Genomic DNA, 9,016 nt, shown 5'->3' with positions numbered 1-9,016 from the left:
TGTAGGTTAAGCATGATTGTTCATAGGTAAAGTGATTAATTACCCGCCTGGCACTTAGTTAAGAGGTTTTATTCCCTCCCTAACTTCAGGGGAAAATCCCTACCTGGGGAAACAACCTTTCTCCAAGAGATGACCTTGGTTAAAACACATAGCACCAAGAAGGTGAGCAAACATATTAAAAACAGTATGCCATATACCCCAGGTCCCTTGAAACATATGCTATGCAGATGTTTCTTCCCTGCAGCGACTGTGTCAAGCACCAAGGATGGTCTGGCTTCCAGAAGCCATGGTTCTGCTGGGGAGGGGGCGGCGCGGGGAAGGCATCCCTTGGCCCTTCCTCTCCTTACAGACTCCGACTTGAGGCACGATGTGAGCAGAACAAACAGGCTCTGCGAGGGCCGGCCATTGTGCCAGGAAGGCCTACTCTTGCAGGAATTTTTGTCCATCAGGCCTCTAGTATTAACATAACTAATTACATCTGCAATGGCCTATTTCCAAATAAGGTCAGTTTCTGATGTATTGAGGGTTAGGACTTCAACCTGTCTTTCTGGAGACACAAGTTAATCCATAGGGCATGGAAAGCAGAGAGTTTTGATATACAAGTTACATTATCTGACTTACATTTTAAAAATAGGTTTTTGGCTGCAACGTTTAGGAACTGACGGGACAAAATTGGAAGCAGGGAGAGCAGGAAGGAGTTGGTGATAGATGATAATAGTTTTTGGAGTAAGGCAGCAATAAGTGAAGGTGGTGAAAAGTGATGGAATCAGACATATTTCAGAGGTAGAGCTGACGGGATTTACTAATAGTTTCAATCTCTGTGTGAAAACAGCAGTATCGATAATTCCAACGTTTGGGCCTCAGCAAGTAGAAACGTGGAATTATTAACTGAGGAGAAAATTAAAAATGAGAGTCTAGGAGGATAACATTTGGATTTTTAGTGAATACATTAACTTTGAGAAATGCTTGAAGCAGGCTGCCTGATAAGTCTTGGTTTATACCTATTGCCTATGTTATGTATAATGAAACACATGGCTGGTATTTCATATTTTAGCAAGATATGCATATCAGTAGTGTATTAGTTTACTGTGGCTACCATAAAAAAAAATTACTCAAAACGGGGTGACTTAAACCAACACATTTATTCTCTCAAAGTTCTGAGGGCAGGATTGATTCCTTTTAGAAATTGTGAGGGATAATTTCTCCCACACCTCTCTTCTAGCCTTGGGGGGCTGCCAGCTGTCCTTGATATTTCCTGGTTTGTAGATGCTTCGTTTCAATCTCTGCTTCCATCTTCACATTGCCTTCTTCTCTGTGTCCTTTCCCCTTCTCCTGTCTTATAAGAACACTTGCTAGATTTAGGCTCTATCCAAACCGGAATGGTCTCATCCTGAGATACTTAATTACATATACAAAAACCTCTTTGTAGACAGGCTGGTGTGGTCCAATGGTTGAGCATCGATTTTTGAACAAGATGGTTTGGTTTGATTCCTGGTCAGGGCACATACCTGGGTTGCAGGCTTAATTCCTGGTAGGGGGCATGCAGGAGGCAGCTGATCAATGATCCCCCCTCATCATTGATCCTCATCATTGATGTTTCTATCTCTCTCCCCCTTCCTCTCTGAAATTATATATATATATATATATAATTTTTAAAACTTCTTTGTAGATAAATTTACACTCAGGTCATAACAGTGAGGTCCTAGGTTCCAAAGTTGAGAAATAAATCTGTTTAAACCACACATTCACAGTATTTTGTTATGATAGCCAAGCCAACTATCATAACACAAGTGGGCCAATGTGATTCTATTTACTACATAAAAATTAGAAGGCCAACATCTAGCTCAAACATTTATAGCTACTTTAAAAGATTTCGTTCAGAGATAATGATTTCATGCATGCAACTGCCAAAGGTGTGTTTAATCTTGTTCTGAAATTTGACTTTTTATTTTGATCGTTATTTTTATTTTGATGGAATCTCTCTTCTAAAATTTTTCTTATTTTGGATTTTGACGTTTCTTGTGCAAATATAGAAAAGTGAAGTAATAGCTCCATTAACAGAAGTACTTCACAGATGTGCTAGTATGATATCAGTTTTATATCAAAAGTTGTTCAATGCTTCAAGTAGAAAAAACAATTCCAATAATGGCCTAGTTTTTAAATTCCAACTCATGAAATGTAAAATTGCTGAACACTCATAGTGATCAGGTGAAATATCTTACAAAATTGTGATTATTTATTACAAATTCAACTAAATGGGCCAACATTTAAAATAAAATGTTAGGAAAACAAACTTTGTTGCAGAAAAGTTAGGAAAAAATTTAAGTTAGTAAATTTTTAAAAAAATGGAATAAGAGATATATATACAATGCTATATTTTACATAATAACAATGACTGCAATTCAATTTTTTGGTGTCAAAGCTGGTGTCCAATAGAAAATATTGTCAAGTATAGCAATGCGCTCTATCCTTGCTGCCCATGTATACATACTTAAGGCTTTGAATAATTATTTGGTAGTTGAACATACTTACTTAATAAATGAATATTTAATAGTGTTAAATGATTTTTTAAAGGTATGCTCAAAATTTTGTATTTCATTCCTTTGTGTTTATCACCACTTCTACTTTTAAAGTTAGTGTTTATATATCTAATTGAACATTTCAAGAAAGCTGTAGGATGGTGTGTGGGATTTCAGGATAGAGGTCTAGGCCAGATATGCAATTTGTAAGTCAACAGTATACAGATGGAAATTTAAGCCATAAATAGGAATTTTTTCTCTCTGAAAGGATAAATGAATCAGAAGTCTTCATATATAAAAATCATAATCCCCATTTAAATGTGTATTAAAAGCTATTCTTCAATCTTAAGGCCCTAACACTTACTGCTTTTGGGACTGTTGCATATTATAAAGTCTTGGTTTTCCATAGTAGAATATTGCCTAACCTAGTCCAGATTAACATGCTATGGACACAGACATAAATATCTGCTATAATAAAATGATGTGACTCACTCATTTCGTATTTTTCAATGCTTAATGGGAATTAGCATGAGGAGTAGCAATTGCCTATATTCCATTTGTGATTGCATTATTTCGTGCAATATTAGGAAGGCTACTAATAGTATTAACAACATTTCTGTATTTGATTGATTGTGAGAAAAAGTGCTACTTGGAAGAGAGGTTTATACCTACATTTCCAGCTGCTTAGTTAAAACAACAAAATGAAACACCTCTATCTGGGGGTCCTGCCAGAAACTCAAAATCAAATGCACAAAAGTCAAAAGGCTAAGCACAGTTTCCTACCCGTACTAATTTCCCTCCAACTATTTCTCCGTCCTCTATTTTCTGTTTCTGCTTTGGAATCACTTGTTTTTAGTTTACCTCGCCTTATTATATTGGCATTACTTCACATGCTCTTTGTTTATTTGTTTTGGTCTAAATGATTCCAGATAACCCACCCTTTCTGACTGACCCTTGGCAACAGCTCTCACATCCAAGTCCATTCTCCACTCTTTCTGTTCTTAGCATATTCTGACATCCATTCCATTCACTGACTGATGGAAATACATTGCTTACTAGCCTTTCTGCTTCTGGTCTCTCCTATCTCTAAACTGTCTCACTTAATGCTACCAATTTCTAAAGATCCCTAAGCATGTCACTTCTCTGCCCAATATTTAATATCTTCCCCATAGTTCTTGAAGACTTAGATTTTAGATTCCTTAAACTTGCAATTGAATCTCATCTAACTTTTCTAATCTCATCTTTCACTTTTCTATTTTAGAGTGTGGTCCAGCCAAATTGAACTACTCTTGCCCACATATAATATCCCCCCCTTTTTTTTCTTCCCTCCTCAATTCCCTTCCCAAAGAAATTGCTTCCTCTGCACAATTTTCCTTCTCTCACTTCTGCATATCAAAACTTGTACTTCAAATGTCACCTGGCCGCAGCACTCATATATGAAATCAAGCTGCTGAACTATTTTTTGTACTTAGTTCTAACTTTCTATAAAAGAGATATAGGATGTCCCCCAAAATGTATACACACTGTACCAGCTGATAACTCCCTTAATTTTGAAAATGAACTCTATATTAATAAACACTGACTTCATAATCATTCGAAGTGTGTATACATTTTTTGGGGGGGACACCTGTATGTACATGGTTATATGAAAATCAAATCAATATTCTATTTTCCTTAGCCATTTTCCTTATATTTATTTATTTTGGTGGTCACTTCATAACTCCAAAGAACGTGTTGTAACTTTACATCAGTTTTTTTAATAATCTCTATTAAAATGGAAAATTAAAGACTCTGATGGTTTAGTTTACAAAATCTACATGTCAGTTAAACCTTTCTTGATTGTCACTTGCCTTTCTGCCCCCCCAGAGAGTGACTTTCCAGGCTATTGACCAGCTGTTGAACAATCAATTTCAGATCAACTTCAATTTGGCCGGGCCCACCTTTGCTAAGGCCTCTACTTCTTTTCCTGCCAACACTTTATTCCAAGTTTGGAGAGAGACCTTTCCCTAGACTCCTTGCACTAATCGTTCATAAAAGCGAAACTTTTAACAAGATCAAACCTAACAAATTGCCTTTCCGGCACAGAGGATGGCTACTTGCAGATCGAGTCCCACCTTTCAGAATGTCCAGGAATCACCCCTCCCGGCTCAGCTCTCGGTCTGCCTCCTATGGCTAACGCCAGCTTATCTTTCCCCGGCGGGACTGCCCTGAGAGGCATCCACACTGCTCAGATTGTAGTTGCAGAAGCCTTGAGGGACAGAGAGAGGCCTGCTGTGCCCCTCTCGAAAGCACAGTGCACCTCCTGAAGCCTTGTTTTCTGTCTTTGGATCAACCCTCTTAAGGCAAGTGAAAAATCAGAATATCCGCTTACTTTAAGAGATCCGAGAGGCAATCTTGCTTCTCAGCCTTTAAAGTTGTAACCTCCTATGTGTACATTATGCCTATTTTCTCAAAAATTAGACATTTCAGCCATAAACCATACCATATGTAGAATCACACTGTTACAGTCTCTAGACACAGGGCTTTTCTAATGATCAGACTCTCTCATTGGTTAACCCAAGTCAGTGAGAGTTGAGTATTTTGTTAACTCTCTCTGCAGTTTTCAACTCTCTACTCTCTTAGGATAATGAACACACACAACACACTATGAGGTTATAATAAGTGTAGCAGAGATTAAACCCATTATTAAAAAGGAAACTTTTTCTAGTAGAAATATAATCTGTGCAAATCAACTTTTCGTATAACGAAGGTGGTCTCTTAAGTGACCCTATAGAAAACCCAGGTCTCTTGGCTTCATAGCACTCCAAAGAATCCCAAATATATCAGGTTGTTGCTGTGTGACATATATTACCAGAGAGAAAGCTCTTCAACTACACATATCATTAAATTGTATATTTTTTATTCTCAAATTTGTAACTTGCTTGTCATGGTTCTAAAGTCTTGGGACTAAGACTGAGAAATTCCAGCTCAAAGAACCAAGTCCTCAACTCTTGAAGACTGCAAGAAAGATTTCCTGTTCTTGTGACTGAGGAAGGCAGGTCCACTGTGAGTATCATTTGGAGGTGTCTTTTCTCACAGGTGTGGAGGTTGATGACAGGCGGGTAAAGATGGTGGAATAGCTCCTTGCTCCTTCCCTTTCCTATAACAAGATGTTAAACCCTTATAGCAAGACAGCATACCAGAGTAACACGACACTTTACGATGCATAATTTACTAAGACAATGCATAATAACGTATTCCATGACACCCAGACCTCTCAGTCAGATCAAGTTTATTTAAAAAAGAAAAAAGGCTAGGAGGAGGTGTATTTTGAAGAAAGGATTTAATTAGTAAAGCTATTTTAAGAGGAAAAGTAGTGTAGGGGATTTTCAAAGTTGGCTGCAATAGCTCCATTCCCAAATGCCCTTTTAGAACACTGACACTCCCCATCTAGAGGTAAAACTTAATTCTCTCTCCTTGAATCTAAATAGTACTGTGACACACTTGTAACCAGTGGAAAGTGACAGGAGTGACACTATATGTGTTCTGAGGCTCTGCCATGAAAGGAAAGGTTCCACCTCCTTAGCTGGGATACTGATTCTAGAGCCTAAACTGCATTGTATAAAATCCAACTACCCTGAGGCCACCAGAAGAGACAAAATGTAGTGTCTGTCCACTGCTTCAGTGGAGGTCTCACTTGATGGCCAGTATCAGCCATTAGACATGGACAGAAAACATTTTCAAATGATTCCTTATCCTAAGTGACAAGTCATCTCCCACCTTCCTGTGTTCCCAGGACGGGCCCCAGATATCAGGGAACAAGGAAAAAGCCGTCCCCCACTGCGCTCGGTCTGATGTCCTGACACATAGGATCTGAGAACACAATACAATTAATTTGTACCCCTTTAAGTTTTAAAAGAATTTGTGAGGCAGCAGTAGCAACCAGAAGCGGACCCTACGCTGTGAGTACAGGTGGAAGAGGATTGGAGTCTCTGAAGAGTCCCCTGAGGTATTCCTGAAACCCAATGTGCTATTCTCTGCAGTCGAGGGACTCAGGAGTGACACTCGGTACAAAGTGGTTGCCGCGGGGCAGAAGGAAGAAAGCAGAGGCCTGCAGTAGGCAGTACACATCCCCACTGATGACAAGAAGGACTAGTATGTCACCATTTCCCACGGACAAGAGGGAGGCACTTGGCCTTTTATGTCCTATCAAAGAAGACTGTGTGGGAGGGTGAGGGAACTCCACAGCTAATGTCTGAGTGTGGAGCTGAGATAAAAGCATCCAGCTGCAGAAGAGGTAGCGACATATCAAGGGATGAGCCCAGCAGGGAACTTCTCAGGAACCTTGAAAATTGTCCAGGATAGAAGGAGTTTAAAATATCTGCCAGGTCTAGAGAGTTAGAAATAAGTTTATAATATTAGTACTATACTGTACTAACACATAATATAATAGCAAAATACTAGCACGATATTATGACAAGAAATTGTTTTTTCCCCTTGCCTCTCCTCCAAAATTGCAGTTATAGTTAGTGAAGAAATTAAAAGAAAAATAAAACGTGAAATAAAACAAAAAACACACCCAGACCTTTATATAGAAAGGGGAATGTGGTGTTGAGGACGTGCCCATGTAACCCATAGTAACCAGCTGGAAGGCACAGTCTGTGGTCCCTGGCACAGATGAGTAGATGTGGTTGCTAGAGTTAGAGGAAGTCCTCTCTTAATCCCCCCCCCCCACACACACACACACATCTTCTCAATTAAATATTTAGTACGATTATTACCAAGAGTTAGGGTGGAGGAAAATATACATGTTTGAGGAGAAGGGAGAAGCTATTAAATAGTCATCAAGACAAAAGATTGAACTAGTGTAACTGATTAGTGACTAAATATTTCATGTGAGGTCAGTGATCAAGAATGGAAAGTGATTTAGACTCAAGTGGTTATCTAGTCTTCTTCAGCCATGTTTGGCTGTTGGATGGACACACCCAAGGTGAGCCAAAAGTAGATTTACAGTTTGTGAGTATGTGAGTCAGGACCTTAATATTTAAGCTGAGGAAGATGAAAAATGAGGAAGTGAGGTGTGGTGAAGAAAAGTAAAAGGCTGGTAGAGTCAGAGCTGGACGTTCTGAGCAGCTGGAGTGGGGATAGGAGAGGGAGTCAGAAATGTAGCAGTGGCTGTTATCTTAATTTAATGAATCAGTGATATGCTTGATGCATTCAATATTATTTATCCCATGATAGGATGAATTTGTATTCTACAGAATATTTTTATAATATATATCACTTATTGTATATATTATGTATTATATGTAATACTAGAGGCTCGATGCACGAAAATTCATGCAAGAGTAGGCCTTCCCTTCCCCCAGCTGCTGGCACCAGCTTCCCTCTGGCACCCGGGACCAGGGCTTCCCCCGGCCGCTGACAAGCACCCAGGATAGGATGAATTTGTATTCTACAGAATATTTTTATAATATATATCACTTATTGTATATATTATGTATTATATGTAATACTAGAGGCTCGATGCACGAAAATTCATGCAAGAGTAGGCCTTCCCTTCCCCCAGCTGCTGGCACCAGCTTCCCTCTGGCACCCAGGATCAGGGCTTCCCCCAGCCGCTGGCAAGCACCCAGGATCTGGGCTGCCCGCAGGCACCCAGGACCCAGTTGACTTTTCTCTGCCCCTGGCCTGCCCGCAGGCACCCAGGACCCAGTTGACTTTCCTCTGCCCCTGGCTTGTCAGGACGGACGTCTGGAATGATGTCTGGTCTAATCAGTTTATTACCCTTTTATTATTATAGATAACTAGGATATTCAGAATGTTAGAAGTTACCAAGGATAAATCACTTAATCTTTATATCCCATTTGTCATTCTTTATATCCCATTTGTTACATCTCTCAATTATGCTAATCCTGGAGTCATTTAGAGGGAAATTCTTCAAAGAGCTAAAATATTTTACATATATTTACTAAATTCAATTGTACTTTTACATTTTCTGTGTTTGTTTTTAGTGAAAGTTTGTTATATTCAACCTATCTATATTAAAATAAATTTGAAGAAGCAAATACAATGTCTATTTTGGATGTCAAACTAGTATGACAGGCATTGCTAAGGCTAGTAATTATAAATATTTTTGAATGTTTGAAAAGTTACTTTGTTATTTAATTGAAGAGATTACACATTTTTCTCCAAAACACATATATACTTTTTGACACATTCATCAATGTTTAAAATGAAATGCAATAAGATAAGAATGAATATACAGAAGTATATTACCCCTTTCAGTATGAATTATAATCTAATGATTAAACTACATGTATAGATATTTAGTATTCTGTATTATTTTTCAATTTTCCATTTTATTTAATTTATGTGCCAAAGCATTTGATGTTCAGATTATTTATAGATTCAGAGGCCATTAAGTCTTGCCACATAAATGGTAAATAATGACTCCATAAAATAATCCTTTAATATTACTTTATGAATATGTATGACATTATTATAAGTATTATTCA

The sequence above is a fragment of the Myotis davidii genome, unplaced genomic scaffold (assembly GCF_000327345.1).
Source record: "Myotis davidii unplaced genomic scaffold, ASM32734v1 scaffold713, whole genome shotgun sequence".
Classification (NCBI taxonomy): Eukaryota; Metazoa; Chordata; class Mammalia; order Chiroptera; family Vespertilionidae; genus Myotis; species Myotis davidii.
Note: the sequence above shows the minus strand (reverse complement) of the source record.